An 18,679-nucleotide genomic window follows, 5' to 3' on the forward strand; every position below is an offset into this window, starting at 1 on the left:
AATTTTATTTCTATTTTTTCAAGGTTTGTAAATTTAGAAATTCCCAATAGTACTCGGTTCATCATTTATTGTTTATTTATTATATTTATTTAAAGAAATTTTCATTAATGTTTGATTGATAACAGGATCATGCATTAGTCAATTACATGCCATTCATGAAATTGCACACAATTTTTCATTAATCATGCATCTTTTAGAAACATGATTATTTAGGATTTTCCTATTTGTTTATATGATTTTTTTTGGAGAAATCAATTGCATGTAAACTACTAAGTATTAAATTAGTTAAAATTTGGTAACTCACACCGTAATAAAGGCAATAGTTTTTATAGGCCTTTAAGATAATCAACTTTATTTAAAAAGTTTTTTAGTAAAGTTAGATGAATGTAATAGGTAGTTATCTAGATCACATTAATTATAGAAACACGCTCTTTTATAATTTTAAATGTATTTTGTAATTAATTACATTCATAGAGTTATTAATAAACTAGTAATTAATTTGGAATTAATTTATTAGTTTAATAAAACACATTAAATTTAAAATAGTAAGTGGGAGAAGGTGAACATCTCAATGTGACCTATGGTCTCCATTATTTGTACAACACCGCGAGATATGAATAGGACCTCAAGGCGGTATTGTTTCCACCCCCCTAAGGAAGGTTTCTAGACATATTAATACCAAGGTTGGGTTCTTACGAAGATAGGAAGGAGTGATGTACTTTAGGCTTGACCGACCCTAAGGCGACACTCTCTTAGTTAAGTGATGAATTTCAAAATAATGAGTTACACTTGCAAAGATGCAATTAAGCTTTTGCGGTGGATAATTGCATCTTGACCAAACTAGCGGTACTTTATATTTAAAAGAGAAAATAAAAAATTATTTTAAGTTTTAAATTATAAAGATAAGATTGTCTTATAAGCTTTCTGAATTTAACTTGAGCGACCCTAAGGTGGCACTCTATTTGTTGGGTAGTTTTATCGTGGAATAGTAAATGTTTGTTTATGTGTTTTAATTGTTGCATTCATGTATCATGTTTACTTTCCAAATAATTGATATTTTTCAAATGATAATATTATTGTATTTTATTTATTTCAGTAATGTCGAACGGTGGCAATCCAATAATTGCTTTATTTATTTTCAGTAATGTATTGGTGAAGGTGGATAAATTCATCTTCCTTGTGGAAATTATCATTATTTATATGGAGGAAGATGACAATATCCCAATAATACTTGGAAAGCCATTCTTGGCTACTGGTAGGGCTTTGATCGATGTACAAAAGGGTGAGTTAAAGCCGCGAGTGCAAAAAGAGGAGGAAAATATTTAATGTTTTTGCAGCAACTGAAATTCCAACTTGTTGTAGAGTTAAAGTGGTAAAACAAGGAGAGAACAAGTTGGAAGTCTCTAAGAAAAGATCCATGGCTCAATGTGGTGTTCGAACAGGTCGTCATCGTGTGAAAAAGAGCTTTAGTGGGAAAGCTCAAATGTTACATGAGCGGTGGAAAGTTCCAGCAATCTATAATAACAAGAAACGAGGGCAAACTCAAGACACTATAGCTCTCAAGGATGTGAGGGGAGAACTTGATCCAAGTTGAATATGAAAGAAAACAAGCATTCGGCTAAATGACGTTAAAAACAGCGTATTTTGAGGCATTCTAATTTTTTATTTATATTTGTTTTTATTTGTTTTATTTAAGTTTTGGATTATGAACACTTTAATTTTAGTATTTTGTTTATTTATTTTTAATTGATTTTAATTTCTATTAAATATGAGACTAATTTGAGTTGCAGCGCTACTTCGGGCTCCGACAGAATGAACTATGGAATGACCAAAATTTTTATTTCACCATCTAAATTCATATCATTTTAAGCAGTCTCAGGTGTCAGGTGAGTTTCTTTTCCTTAGCTTTTATTTAAACATTGGGGACAATGTTTAGGTTAAGTTTGGGGGAAGAGATTTATTGTTTTGTATATTTGTTAGTCGTGTTGTGTTGTGTTGTGTTTGTTATGTTTTCTCTAGGTTGTTTAGAATGTTAGTTGAATTAAGTTGACAATGATTAGCCAATGATAATATGACTGAATGATGTGCTGCATAAATTGAATGGGAGTGAAAACTATAAAAATATGTGTGCTTGGTTGAATATTTCTTACCATGTTTACATGGTAATTGAATAATTGAGAGCTTAATAATGATTTTTAATAAATTTTGTGTAATTGAACAATTTTTATGCATGCTGAATTTTGAAACTAAAAAAAATTATGAAAATGTTGTTATCCTAGAACTTTTTTGCTTGCCATTTGAGAAGAAGTCTTAGACTATGCATGCTTAGGAAGATGATTTAGGCAATTCTTTGGAATGTTTGAGCCTTTCAAGCCAACATTGATTTATTAAATCCCTAGTTACCCAATTTTGAGCCTAATTTGATTCTTTTTGTTTGACACTTATTTTGAGCTTATTTGAAACTTTGTTATTTTTTTCTTCCCTTTGATATACCATGAGCATATGAAAAGTGATTGGAGGGATATTTTGTAACGGGGTTTATATTTGGAAATTTTGTCAATAGAAGAAGAAAAATTGAGAGAGAAAGAAAGAAAAAAAGTATATTGAAAATAATATACACTCCAATTGAAAATATAAAGAAATAGGTTTGGGGGAGTGTAGTATCATTAGAAAAAAATAAAAAGAAAAAAAATCAATTTATAAGTTTCTCTCAGTGTAAGAAAATTTTGGGAAATTTGGGATTGTGTTTGGGGTTTGCAAGTTGATACAAGATTGGTTTGTTTGGTTTGGGCGCTTATGTAGCGCACCAATTTTTTTTAATTTTTTTTATTAATTTTGTGCTTTGTTTTATTTAATTGTTAAGTGTTATGAATTTTTTTTTATTATTTGTTTGAATTTTTTGGTAGAAATTGTGTGTATTTAATTGTTAATTATTTTATTTATTAATTAATTTAATTTGTGAATGAAATGAGCTATGATTGAATGTACCAAGGTGCATGGTAAGTAGAGATGCACCTTAGTAATTAAGTGTGTGCATGTGAATGGTTGCATGGTATACATGCAGTAGAATTTTCCTACACATTATTTCCATTTATTTGAATTATTTTATTTGATTAGAAAAAATAAAATAAAGAAAGGGAAAGGGGATATAGGCGTGTGGCATAGTGGGAAAGGGAAAGATATGTTTTCCTATTTTATTTGGGAATTTGATGATGTGAATGGATGATGACTAGACAAATTGGGAAGGAGGAGTATTTTCTTCTTTTAATTTAATTGAAAAATCCCTTTATTTAAGAAATTGGAATAAACAAAATAAATGAAAATATAGACAAAGAGGAAAGTTACCCTTTTTCTATTTGGACTAGTTATTGCCTTAGGTTAGATAAAAAGGAAAGAAAGAAAAGAAGAGGCCATTTGTGCATTGGAGTCGTTGGCTAGGAGGAGAGAGAGAGAGAGAGAGAGAGAGAGAGAGAGAGAGAGAGAGAGAGAGAGAGAGAGAGAGAGAGAGAGAGAGAGAGAGAGAGAGAGAGAGGGAGTGAACGTGAGAAGCTAGAGAGAGGAGAGAAAAGAAGAAAGAAAGAAAGAAGGAGAGGAGGAAGAAGAAGGTTTTGAAAAAAATCTAGGTTGGTGTCCTGGATTCTTAAGTGATTTACATCCTCTCATCTATATCCTCATCTTCTTTTTTAACCTCTAGTATTCATTTTGATGTTATTGTTTTTCTTCTTGTGGGTTTTGAATCCTTAGGGGTTGGTTAAAGGTGGTGAACATTTAGGGTTCTTGATTTTACAATCAAGAGAGGTAATGAGATCTTTAGCCCTATTGTTATTATGTTTTCTTGGGTTATATGGATCAATGGTTTTTTTTTTTTTTTTATGCATGAAGGATTTTGACCTAGGTGTGTGGCTTTGGTATTTTATGTGGTTTCGGTTTGTGGCATTATTCTATTGTTGGTCATTGGAGAAAAATCTTGTTTATGATTTTGGATATATTGGGAATTGTCTATGGTTTATTTCTATGCATTTAGATTGTTCCTCATGATTTTTATTTTATACGACATTCATTGAAATATACTAAGGATTCTTGTTGTGGGCTTTGGAAGGTTGTTTTCTTTCCTTTGAGCATGTATGTTTCGGCTAGGGTATGCCTTAGCATCCATGATCTTGTTGTATACTTTTGTTATAAACCTAATGTATTATTTTCTCAAAGGCACAAAAAGTTGGTGATATAGTTTTACAAATGGTACTATGGGTGTTTCGGCCTTGTGTGTATGATTTAAGATGGTTTGATTAATTTATTCCATGCTAATGGTAATATTAAAGTACTTAAAAGAGGTGTAGAAACATGTTTGGGTCCGTGTGGATGTGAATAAGATTTTTGGTATTTTATGTTTATGTCATGTGAGTTTCAGCCTATAGGGAGATTATCAATGCATGTTGATCATTTTTTTTATTTTCTTTGATGTCCCATTTAACCATTAGAAATAAGCTAGGTTATTTGGTTAAATTGGGAATTTGTCTTAAGTCTCTTATAATTGATATATTAGTGATACATGAAGATTGTATTTGAGTTTTGAGAAGTAGGAACTTAAAATGAATTTTATGATGAACTATGTTTTCTGATTTTTGTGTATAATTGGTAAATAAATTGGTAAAATAATGATTTGCATGCATAAGTGATGTCTCAAATAATGTGCTGATTTTTATGTTAATGAAAGGGTATTTTATTTCACATTTAAAATGATATTTTTACTCAATTAATACCTACAACTTTTTATATATTTTATGAAAAAATAAAATTTTTAATCCAAGTTTAAGATTTTTGAGTGATTAAATAGTTACTGGAAGTTTTGGTTAAAAATAATAAATGTCTTTTAAATGAAAGAAATAATGTGTGTATATTGAAATAAATTATTACCCTAAATTATGTATATGCTAAATTGATATTTTTAAAATGTAACCATGAATTTTCACATTATTATTATGTGCGGTTTTCTTTATTTTTAATGAGAAAATGTTTGGGTTTAAATTCATTTTTTATTTTTAAACAAAATAAATAGTAGCTAAATGTTTATATTATAATCAAGTTAAAAATAATTATTTTGATTAAAAGTAATGAATTTACACTACATAATTTAAGTCTTAAATAATACAAGTGAGAATACATTTTTCCCACACTTAAAATTATATTTTCTCACACTTAATTTTGTAATTTTGTTAATTTAAAAGAAAATGTTATTTTCAAAAGGAAACATAATTTTTTTATAAGTACTTCTAAATAACTACAAGTTTTGTTGTTTAAAATAATAAATGTAAATATTATTTTATGAGGAATTGAAAGAGGTTAAATGAATTAGTTTAATTAACTTTGAGACTTAAATAAGTAATGGTAAAAAGAATATGTTGCTGAATTTTACTTGAAAATGCTAGAAATGAGCATGAAGAAATTATCGTTTTAAACGTCACTTTTTAACAATGCTCCCATGTATGCATGTTGCATGCAAATGCACTTTTACGTTCAAATATATGTCTATTATTCAAAGATATAATTTTTACTTTGTAACCATGCATGCATAATAGATAGAATTGACATTATTCTTTTGTGATTTTATGTGAAAAATGTGCCTGTTTAGAATTTATGAACAATTTACACCATGTTTGTATGACTCATGCACACAATGGGTATATGTGTTGGGCACGAGAAATCTCATGTGATTCTAAAGAAAACTATTTGATTATGATTATAGGCTCATTGTGAAGTTTTTCCCATTTTTGTTTTGCTCGGACCTGAGGTAAGGAAGTTAGATATAATCTTTTTATTTATGCCATGACACGGTAAGGTTGGTTGTATGAGGATTAAGATATGCTATGTATGATGATGTACTATGTGATATGAAGTATGAAATGCTATTTTGAGATGATATGAAGAATTTGATGAATCATGTATTTCCTTCGTGTTGATATGATTGGATTGCATGTGTTTTGTATGCTGTCTGAATAAGAAAATGGTTGTTAGTGTGTTGAACGCGACACAACAAAGAGGTTACTAAGGATATAAGACGTAACCCGAGTTACTAAGGTATGACGTAACTCATAGGGTGGACGCGCCGAGGTTATTCAAGGACCAGAGCCTCCTGTTTACCTCAAGATGAGACATGGACAAGAGAGGGGGCCATATTCACAAGGATGTGATGATGATGATGTATGATGATGACGTTTAAGTACGATGTATGATGATGTATGATATGATGTTGTATGAGTCTCACGATGTGATTATGTTATTGTTGTGTTTTCTTTGTATGCTATTTGTACTTCCTTATTGGGCTCTTAGCTCACCCCCTTACTTTCCCCATTTTCAGGTAGTAAATAGGGTTTCTCTTTGGCACGAGCTGTGATGTGAGGAGTTCCGACGTCAGAGTGGTATGGCGTGGGGGGTATCCTATGGGTGAATAAAAACGATCAACTTAAACGCCAAATTTTAAAGGACAATGTTTTGGACTTTAATTTTAAAAACTATCAGTGGGACTTAAACTTTGTTTATTTTAAACGTTGCATAAATACTCTCATTTTTATTTTACTATTGGGCCCAACTTGCATGTTTTAGCAATGCCCCACTGGATTTTCACATGTTAAGTGGATTTCTTCTATAATTTTATGAGTATGGAGATGTTTTACAAAGTAGTAGTTTAAGGCGTTTTACAACTTATGGTATATTTGAGCCTAAGTGATTTTTTTTCATCTACCTTTACCTAAGTCATTCAATTATAAGTTGTGAAAGTCCTATTGATTTTTGAGCATGTGTTTTCCACATTAGTGGAGATTAGTAAGTATAGCAAGCTTATGGGATAATGATATTAATTGATTGTAATTAATTAATTTTGGTGAGCATGAATTGAATTTTATTTATTAATCATGATTTTGAGAGCTTTTATTTTTGTTTGGACTTAAGTGAATTGGAATAATGTTTTGACTGAAATTTTGGATTTTAAGTTGATTTTCCCGAAGATTATATAAGTGTGTTAGTCATCATAGCTTGAGGCGTGAATTATAGTTGTCGGCTTGATTCAAGTGTGTTTGTTGTTTAGGTTTTTAGTCGAGTCTATTTATTGTTGTGTTATTTACTCGAGGGCCAATAAAGAGTAATTTTGGGGGAGTTTGATAACTCCATTTTAGTGTCGTTTTAGGGTGTGTTCTTGTGGTAATCTTGAGTCTTTATGTTTGTTTTGTGCAAGATTACCCTTTTGTTTGTCTTTGTTGTAGGTCGGTATTTTGTATCATGAGCTAAACGTGAAAAGAAGCAAAAAATGTTGGAAAATGGAGCTTTTGGTGGTTGTTCGACTTAAAGTGGTTCTAAGGATGAATTATAATAAGTTTTTGAGGAAGGAAGGATGTTAAAAGGTTAAAATCAGGAAAAAATAGAATTAGAGTCGCGACATGGGCTTAAGGGTTGCAACTCTAGAGGCATTAAATTAATGCTTGTACCTAAGTCACATTTATGGGATGTAATTGATAAATGGCTGCATTTGGTGTCATGAAGATGGAATTTGATGAAAAAAAGACATTTGTGCCACGACGCTTGGAGTTAGAGTCGCGACATTGCGATTAGACAAACAGTTCAATTTCTTGATAGGAAAAAGGGCCACAACGCTTTCTTTGAGAGTCGCAACACTATTGGTTGATGAATTTGAGTCACGATACGCATGTTTATTAGAGCCGCGACACTTGAGCAAGTCAGAGACACGAGAATTCTAGATTTCGGACACGGGCCACGTCGCTTCATTATGGAGTCGCGGCGCTTGAGTGGCGTATTTCGCTCAAAATGGCATTTTATGCAGGGGCAAAAACGGGATTTCACATCCAAAGCACATATTACTATTTAAGTATATTGTCTATAAACAATTATTAGAATGTTATGGTTATTATGTCTGATATGAACTAAATTCTTTCTCTAGGGTTTAATGTAGTCACTTGGATTTCCATATAATGTTTCTTTAATGCTAGTAAATATCTGATCAATATTTGCTTGATTTATGATTTTGATTCAAAATTCGAAAGATGCGAATTGTATATGCTATCGTTATATAGACATAGGTTACATATTTGACGAAAGTACCTGCATGGCTTGTGTAGCAATTAGGTTTCTATGCTTAATGTCTGCTATATGTTTAAGTTTATCACAGAGATGTAGAAAACTTGCATATAGATTAAGATCTTATATCTTGAAAAAGAATAGGAATTGATTTATGTTAACCTGCTATTAGAATAGGAAGACAGAAATTTAGAATTGATTAATAAAATTAATAGAATGAAAAGTTGATGAAGTTCATACCCTAGATCTTTTTATTATTGATTTTTATCCTTTGATTAATTGTTTTGTTTTTAGTTATTGAAATTGTGTTTATAGTTAGATCTATTCATCTTGATTTTACTTACCAAATAGAAAATAAAGAGCGATTGTTGGTAATTGGTTAATAGTCTCTGTGTGACGATATCCGTTCTTCCGAAATTTATTACTTGACACGACCATGTACACTTGCGTGCATATTTTACAGAACATCGTGGCATTTGTTGGCTGTGGATGGTGGTAGTTGGCTGCATGCAATATTTGAGAGAACATTGCGAGCTTGAAAATGAAAGAAAAAGAGAATCAATAAGGACCATGGAGAAATACTTACGAATCCAGTGGAAGGAGTAAAAGTGAGAGGGAGCGAGACCGTCCGTCCAGAAAAAGATGGTCTTGAAATTAGGAGGATGGTTGGGGATATCCTCGAACAAACCCTTCTCCTTGAGATAGCTCGAGAGGTAGTAGAATCCATCTTTGCCGTGAGCTTGGGAAGGGTTACTTTTGAGGCAAAAGAGATAGACGATCTCGTGCGCCGCAGGCCCTTCCACTTCATCTCTTGGTAGAGCGACCTCAGAGCGGTCAGGGCCCTGTATGAGTTGGTTTGAAGTTGGAATGGGGCAATACCGACATAATCTAGGAAGTCCCGGAAATAGTCCTTTAGAGGCAGTAAGGCCCCAGCTCGCAGGTGCTCGTGACTCAAGGCCGCGAGCATGACCTTCCTCTGGGGATCGCCCTCACCAGGGGTGAAGCAGCTCTTTTCGTCAGAGCTGGCAGGACGAGGTGATGATAATAGCTCAAAAATCTGTCGAGTCGAGGTGATGATACTTTGGTAGTGTTCAGCCTTGAAGAAAGAGCTCTTCGAGATCGTGTTGGAGAAAGATTTTGGAGCAGTGGACGGTTAATTTGATGAAACCTCATTAGGCTGAATGAAATAGTGCCAAGAGGGTAGGCTACGGTGAATCTAAGCTTAGGGTCTAGTGGAATTGGCCGAATCTCAAGGTTCGGATCGGGATATACCGCAACTCAAAGTTTATTTCTCTTTCTTTCTTTGACCTCGTCGATCTGACGTAGAAAATGTAGAGTCCGAGAATTTACTTAGCTAGTTAGGTAGTAGTAGAAGTAATAGTTAGTAGTAGTTATAGTATGTTCATTACTGTGGATTTTGGTTCAAGCCGGGACTTAGTTGAACACTTGTAGCAACACTTATAGATTATATAAGTTTAACCTATAGTTTAAGAATATTAATTATAACATAAGGTTTGATTAATATTGCTGGTCCTAGATATATTATTTAATTATAATCTAAGGTTTAGATAGAGCCAATAAGAACATGACACTTGTCATAAGCTTGATTATTGAGGAATTAACTATTTAATGAAAAAAATAAAGAAATAGAAGCTTTAGCACATACCCGAAACTCTTAGGGTCGTATTATGACACAGTCAAAGTAGTTATCCCATTCAAATTATGCTGAAAAAGTGCAATTACGTGTTTAAAATATTCATGTATGCCGATATATCACAGCATGGGAGCCGATATATCGCCTGTCGAAGGATACGGAAAACACGTTGACGTTGTACGAATGTACAAACGAAGGCTCGGGACTAGGGCAGAGCCGATATATCGCCACATAGGGGCGATATATCGCCCTTAGTAAGATTTTTTTTTCTTTTCTTTTTAATTTTGAAAATAAACCTTAACTACTTAGACCTATCTTTGAACGTTTTGACCGAGTCTTAAGCCTCTGATTGATGAATATTCAAAAAAATTTCAATTATATTCATTATTTTTATTCAAATAAAAAAGGGGTTAGTTTCACTCCTTACCTCTATAAATAGGACCTAGTACCCAGCCTTTCCTCTCATTCTTCAAGCTGTGATCAGAGACTCCAAGGTGCTAGTGTTGCCATAGAGTGATAAACACTTGGGTTGGGAAAAAGCTTGTCATTCTTATGCTTTATAAAATACTTGGGAGGTGAGGTTTAGTGTATTTCGGTATTGAAGTTAGACCAATCCATAAGGTCAACTAAAGTACTCTTATTCTTTAAGTCCAGCTCTCTAAAACTCTTTAGTTTCTTTAGTTCCTTTTATTCAGATCCTAACTTTGATATTGGTTTTTGATTAGGTTCTTAAAATTTAAAGATCTTTCTTGGTAAGTTTCTTTTTGAAGGTTTAGTTTCCACATTTATTCTTTACTCTTTAGTAATACTGACATTCTTATTGTTGGTTTTAGGAGTGTTCCAAATCCCATCCTTGTTCTCATATCCCGGTATTGGAAAGGAAAATAGGATAGATTTTGTATGCTTTTATGTTTTGATATATGTTTATGTTATATGTATGATATTTTTTTAGTTGTTTTAGTATATGAATTGTTTAGATAAGAATCACATAATTTGTTTAGATAAAAAATATAGAACTTGTTTAGATAACAAGTCCCAATAGTAGATTCCTTGGGCATATGATTGTTTAGATAACGAGCCCCATAAATTTATATGACTTGTTTAGATAACTAGACCCGTAAATTTATGGGCATATGATTGCCTAGCTAGCAAGTCCCAAGAAGTATGATGGCCATTGTAATAGATGTTGTTTTTATGTAGTTATATGTTTTATAGTATACGATTATGATATAGCCTCATGTTTATGATTTATGTTGTATGTTGTTAGATTTTCCTTGATGGGCATTAGGCTCATTCCTTTATTTTTTTAGTGTGATGCATGAAACTCGATATGGAGGCGGAAGGATTCTTGGAAGCTTGGCATGTGTGTTGAGGATGAACGGACTGAGTGGACTGCGAGTCGATCGAGGATGGTGTTATTTTTAATTATTTTAAAATTATATTTCTATGTATTTTCCGCATTTAGTTTTGTAAAATTATGTTTTATGTTTTAAATAATGGGTACCCATACCAAAATTCTATTTTACTCTGTAATTTCCACAATATTATGCTGAAGTTTTAATAAATTATTATTATTTCCTATGTATATGTTCTTCAAAGTAATAGCTATGTTTAGTAGTTCTAATGGTCCAAGGTCTTAGAATAGTTGGGTCGTTATAGAAAATGGGCTTGTATATCTTCTCGTTTGTGTTGTTCCTTATGCTCACGGATTAACCGTTAATTTCGCATGGATGACGATTCAGGTCAAGGAGAAAACAGGTGGTAAGGGATGGAAAACTCGGGCCCCCGCTGATTCTCTGAAGACTGTGACATCTAACAAGAAAGAAAAAGGTGAGGGCCCATTATAAAAAAGAAGAGGAAATTATTAAGATCTTGATAACTCGAGCTCGCAAGCTCAAGCTAACAAGATCGCCTTAATCGAGCCTGTTGACACAGTTTTTCGCCAATAGGTAATCAAAGGAATAAGAGGATGTGATTAGTGCTAAGTGATGAACCCTGACAGATGAATGATCTTAAAATAAAATGATGATACGTATACTTTTTTAGGTGGTTCAAAGGTTAAAATCCTTCTACTCCACCAGCCACTGTTATTGCTATATTTCTGGTATTCTTTACAGGGTATTTCTTTACACAATCGAATCCTAGCTTTTGCAACTCCCAGGGTCTCCATATTTATAGGAGAGGACACCTGGGGGTTGGCAAGGGGGATCATCCCGTGACCTTCTTACCCATCATGTCATTTCTGTGACATTCATGATTAATTCCTAAAACCTGACAAATGAAGTGTGGTCTAATCAATAGGTAAGGGGGATAATGGGCCGCACGGCCCAACCCATTCGTGGGTGCCTGAACACGCACGTTTATGCTGCGTGTCCGAGAATTTAGGGATATATCAGAAACGTGATGTATGATATATGCACGTTTACATTGCGTGGTTGACTCTATATAAAGGGTCACAGCTTCCAACTCAAGCTCGTACCTCGAACTGGATGTCCCCTTAGTCTGCGGTGTCCATACTCCTGATCCGACTTCTTAGTAATCTTAGTAAGCCTTTCGTTACCTCGAGCTGGCGACAGCAGCTCGGAGCTCGTGACCTCCATGTGGTTGATATAATTATGCCAAGCCTCAGCTTGCTAATAGCCCATGGAGAATTAGGGTGTACAGAGCCTGATGGCTCAAAATGGCTAGATTAACTCAGATGCCAACACCAAACTACTATGAAGTTTGGGGCATCGAGGGTAAACCCACGTGAGTGTGGGGTGGTTATTGTCAGTTTAAGAGTATCCCAAATTTCTAGGGAAAAAGTGGGCAATTACCCAAAAAGGAGATATTATTGAGATACGTGCGTTAAAACCATAATTCAGAACCCTATTTCTTAAGCTACACGAAACCTATAACCTATTACCCCATAACCTATAGAAAGGCACCATTTTTATCTATTTTCACCAAATCTTTTTGCCTAAACACATCTCTGATCACTACCAATCTACCCAAATCAAAAGACTATCTAGTGCATAAGATATTTTAAGAATTTGGAAGAAACAAGAATTTACACACAGAGGAAACACATATAAAAAATATTTACAAAGATCAGAGAACTTACACAATGTGGACTATGGGTACGAAGAAATATTGATTGTAGAAGGGGTAGTAGAAATGATCCCACGGAGTTGAAGTTGATGAGGTTACGCTGTTTCTTTGGTTTAGAGAATATGCAAAGAAAAGTTTGGTTCGTGTTTGCTTCTGGTTCACATTTTCTTTCTCTGAAGGTGAAAATGCCAAAGTAAAAAAGAATGGGGAGGAAGGGAGTGTATATATAGATAAAAGGAATGTCAAAGGTTGGGTATTTTTGAACCCTTGATTTGAGTTTAAACTTGATCCAAAGGACCACGTTGAATTCTAAAAAAACTGTCGGCAAAAAGGTAATAGGAAAGGACATGTGCATATAGGAGGGTACTTCAGTACTCTCGGTGAGAAATCCCTTAGTGACGCATGTCCACACTTGAGTGTGGTAGATAGGCATATTTTCCGAAGGTGAAGTTCAAAAGTTTCCTTCTCAAAGGATTCGAACCAACACTTTTGAGGGGGCAAAATATTACACCTAAATTTCGAGAATGAAAGGAATAGCCTCAAAATGCCGACTCAAAATAGTTAAGCTCAAAAAAGGTAAGCTCGTGTATACGGATACTAGCAAAAACACTTGTGTGAATTATTAATGGGTTCCAGATCTGCTATCATCACTTCAGTCTACCTACAGGTCTATTACTAGCACTATAGCATGAGTCCCATCGTTCGAGCCTGAGTTGTAGGCTCGAAAGTATTGACCTTCTCCGAGTAACGTTCTCAATGAAATTACTATATGAGGAGGGGGTTACAACTGGAACAGTGAGCTCAAAGCCTGGACCAGTCTCGAAAGCACGTCAACAATATGATCGAGCTCAATGATGCGTTTTGCATTCGAGAATGCTATTAGGAAATCCCTATTCTGTAGGGATTTGTCATTATTAGATTTTAAATCCCTATTGTCGTGGGATATTATGTAATCAATGCATTTATTATATTTATTTAAAATTATTATGATTGATTGTAACTTCCCTAAAACAGAGGTAGATATTCTCATGACCAGGTTTATAAATAGCCTGGTCTGATTAATTTGTAGACACGCACAAATAGTACTTAGGAATACTCTGTCAAATTGCTTTCTGAAAAAGCTTTGAGGGAGTAGTGAGTAATAATAGTGACTCATGGACTAGACATATTTTAACTGCTGAGCCATGTAAGAAGCCTGTGAATCCTTCTATTTTTTATAGTATCTGTGTTTAGTACTCTTCATATCTAAGTTGACGAAAAATGACGTCAACACAAAGGAATTACTTTTCCAGGGTAAGGAAATAATTATTATTTTTTTTTGATGAAAAGGGGAATATATTGAAAACCAACCAAACAATTACAAACTCAACAGCCACAACACACAACCGAGAACTTACAGCTGAACTACTTTGTCAAAAAAAGCACGCTCAAGAGACTTAAGCTTCTTCTTAGCCGGACTAAGAAGTCTACCCCTAACAAAATGTTTAATCAATTTAGTGACATACCCCACAGAGAAGGAACAAAAATTAAAAATACAATGGTTTCTATTTCTCCAAACCATGTAAACTGAAGCTGCTAAGGCAGCAGACAAAACTATTTGCTTCAGCCCCTTCGGCTTGCCAGCCATCCAAGAGCTCCAACCATCAATGCTACTCGGCCATAAACCAGAACCCAACCAGTTCTGCACCTGGGAAACAACCAGCCTAGAAAACGGGCACTCAAAAAACAAATGAGCATGAGATTCTTGATCCGCTTCACAAACCGGACAGAGCAAGGAAGGAAGGTCCATATGACAGAGACTGAGCTTGTCTCTAGTCAAAAGATGGCCCAAGGTAGCGTGCCATAAAATGAATCTGTGTTTAGGAACAGACAAAGAGTTCCAAACTACATTCGCAAAAATAACTCTATCTTTGTTAAGCAACTTGTGATACAGACTTTTCAGACAAAGCTTGTTATGATGGACTGCCTCATCAAGTCTAACAACAGGGAAGTCATCTCTGAGCTTAGTCAATCTTTTCCAATACCAGCTCACATCCTGAGGAGCTCTGTAAAGCCAGAAATCCTGACCTTTTAAGTAAATCGAATCCACCCACTTAACCCAAAGAATATCAAGCTTAGACGAAACAGCCCAAATATACTTGGCAAGAAGCACTTTATTCCACATACAGCTATCTTTGAAGCCAAGACCGCCCATACACTTAGGCAAGCACACTTGATCCCAAGCAGTGAAGTGCAACTTGCTACGCTAAAAATTTCCATCTTTAACTCCCCAAAGGAAGTTCCTACAAAGCCGATCCACCTCCTTGATGACACTCTTAGGGAGAATGAAAATACTCATCCAAAAAGATCTTATGCCCAAAAGCACCGAGTTGATTAATTGAGCCCTCCCCATGAATGAAAGATGACGGCTTGCCCAAGTGTGAAGTTTAGACTGAATCTTTTTGATAATGAGAGAACAGTCGCCAGCCTTCCATCTAGAAGTTCGAAGAGGAACTCCCAAATATTTTAGGGGGAACTGCCCTTCAGAAAACTGGAGCCCTTCAATCAAACTAGTAATTTCTTTATCCGCCACGCCACCAAAATAAATCTGAGATTTATCCTTGTTGGCTGTCAAACCAGAAGCACAACAGAATGCCTGAAAGCTCTCCTTGATAATCTGAACCGAGCTATTAACCCCCTTGCAAAAAATGACCAAGTCATCGGCAAAACAAAGATTGACAAGTTTAAGGCGCTTACATTTAGGATGAAACCGGAATCTCTTGTCCAATGAAGCTTGCTGAAATAATCGGGTACAATACTCCATAGCTAAAACAAATAACAGGGGGGAAATCGGGTCCCCTTGTCTAAGCCCCTTCCGACCTCTAAACTTCCCTTGAACCTTCCCATTCATAAGAATTAGATAGGTAGGATCCTTCAAACAAGCCATGGCCCAATTAATGAATTTAACCAGAAAACAAAACTCAGCGAGAATATCCTCCAAAAAGTTCCAATCTAGCATGTCATAAGCTTTGCTCAAATCAATCTTCAAGACACACCTTGGGGAAGTGTTTTTCCTCTTATAGCCTTTGATAATATCCTGAAGGATTAGAATATTATGCGCCAATAACCTGTTTTTAATAAAGGCTCCTTGGTTAGGATGGACCAGACTAGGAAGCACCAAAGCCAATCTACTACAAAGCATTTTAGAAATGCATTTGTAAATAGAGTTACAAGAAGCAATTGGCCTATAATCAGCTGCCCGAGAAGGAGTCTCAACTTTAGGGATCAAGGAAATAGTAGCCTTATTAATTTCCTCAGGCAGAAAACCACTGTCAAAGAAACCGATAATAGCAGCTGATATTTCGGTCCCTAACTCGTTCCAAAGAGCTTTGAAAAGTCCCGAGCCAAACCCATCAGGCCCCGGGCTCTTAATAGACTTAATGCTGAACATCGCTTCTTTAACTTCCTTGATAGAGAAAGGCTTGACTAAACTAACTTGCTGTTCCAACGTCAATCTATGACCGAGCTCAAAACAAGATTTCTGAATAGGACTAGAGGCCATGCTTTTGCTTCCCATAATCTTCTGGAAGTGAGTCACAAAATGGTTCACAACATCAGTAAACTTATCAATATTCTGGCCTGTTTCAGTAACAACCGAAGTGATACAGTTAGAGGCTCTCCTTTGCTTAAGACAGGCGTGAAAATAAGCCGTATTATCATCTCCAAACCGCAGCCAGTCCACTTTACTTTTCTGTTTCAAAAAGCTCTCATACACTCTGGCATGGTAATCCAAATTGATACCAGCCTCAGTTTCAATTCGTTGAAGACTCACTGAGTGAGGATCACTCTGCAGGGATAACTGGGCAGCCTGGAACCTCTCTTTGGCCATTGTGAAATTCTGGCCAACATTTCCCACACTAAGCCTATTAAACTTCCGAAGCACCCCCTGAAGTCGGTTCAGCTTATAACAGATACGCACCAGCCCAGTCCCTCGAATAGATTTACACCAGTTTTGTAAGACAGTAGCCTTAAAATTTTCATGGTTAGACCACATATTGAAGAACCTGAAAAGTTTAATACCACAATTAACAGAAACCTCAGGTTTTATGATACAGTAGCAATGGTCTGAGTGCATTTCCCAGTTGAACACAGCCTCAGATTGAGGGAAAATGTCCAGCCATCCTTCATTCACAAAGACTCTGTCCAATCTCGAATAAATTCTGTCATCCTTCTTCTGATTATTTGTCCAAGTAAAGTGAGACCCCCTAGCACGCATTTCATCAACTAACCCCAAGGCCCTCCAAGCTTGAGCATCAGATAACTCAATGGACGATATAGCACGACCACCAATTCTGTCCGCACTCTCAAAAACAGCATTAAAATCTCCAGTTATCAACCACGCAGTAGCTGGAAAACAAAGAGTAGTCAGATCCCTCCAGAGAGTCACTCTTTCCTCTATAGAGTTCCTACCATACACAAATGTCACACAAAACTCTTTATTTGTCCTTATGCCCTGAATATAAGTGTGAACCAGCTGGTCTGTTTCATGAAGAACCTTAACAGAAACCAATTGTTGTTGCCAAATAATCAACACTCTGCCATCAGAAACTGAACCCGAATAAAAACTCCAGCCTCTAAAAAAAGATTGCATCATCTTCTTAATCTTATCACCCCTAAGCTTGGTCTCCAACAAGCCACCTAAACCAATTTTATTAACAAAACAAAAGGAGCTCAGAAATTTCTGTTTCTCCTCCTTATTAATGCCTCTAACATTCCAACTAAGGATGCTATGATTCTCCATGTAACAAACTGGTTGAAATTAGTGCCAAATTTGCTACCTCCAAAACCTTTTCTTGCAACGCACTGTAAGAATTAGTCAAAGTGTTCTTTGCCCTCTAGGTGGCCTTTTTGTTCCCTCCAACCCGTTTAGGGGTAATCCAGTCCGAATTACTGCCTCTCTTGGTCTTACTGATTGGTTTCCGAGTCTGGTTAACACCAGACAGAACATGAGCAGATTTAGAAGTCTCTTGGGGCATATCCATCTCCTCATTATTCACAGTCAGAGTCTCGTTTCCCTCATTCTCATTGACGACATCACACAGCCCAATGTCAGGAATTCCTGCCTCTATGACCTCTGAAACAACTTGGGGAACCTTAGGGCCCTGCCCTGCCTCATTCCCCAAACTGGTTTTTGGTCTCCAAATCTCAGCGGGCTTCTTGTTACACATACTGACAGTGTGACCATACACTTTACAACCCCTGCATTGGGTAGGAAGCCACTCAAACTCCAGAAATTGCTCCACTAACTCCCCTTTCTCATTGAGAAATTGAACCGATTTAGGGAGATCCTTCGAGAGTTCTATCTCCACTAAAACTCTAGCGAATTGCATCATAGATCTGTCCTTCGTAACCTTATCGACCAATATCGGAACCCCTATTGTGCTCATTAGAGCACTCAAGCACTTAGTACCCCAATATTGCAATCCAAGACCTGGTAATCTAATCCAGACCGGAACAGACTTCACTGCCTTCAAGGTGTCCAAATCAGTAGACCAAGGCTTTACTATCACTGGTTTCCTATCAAAATGGAGAACCCCTGCTTCCAAAACCAGATCCCTAGTGACTTCATCACGAAAGTTAACCAGTGTGAACCCATTATTCAACCTGGAAATTCTCTCAATGCCAAGTTTACCCCATATCCTTTTAATAAATCCCTCAAAAACTGCAAACGGAGGGTTTGCCCCAAGCACCTGACACACCACAGCTGAACTCCAGAATAAACTCTCAATTTGGACCTCATCCAAATCAACTTGAGCAATACGTTGGCCCTCTTGAACAATTGGTTCCTCAAACCTGAGCTTTGCCCCACCT

Source organism: Humulus lupulus, chromosome 2 (genome assembly GCF_963169125.1).
Source record: "Humulus lupulus chromosome 2, drHumLupu1.1, whole genome shotgun sequence".
NCBI classification, from domain to species: domain Eukaryota; kingdom Viridiplantae; phylum Streptophyta; class Magnoliopsida; order Rosales; family Cannabaceae; genus Humulus; species Humulus lupulus.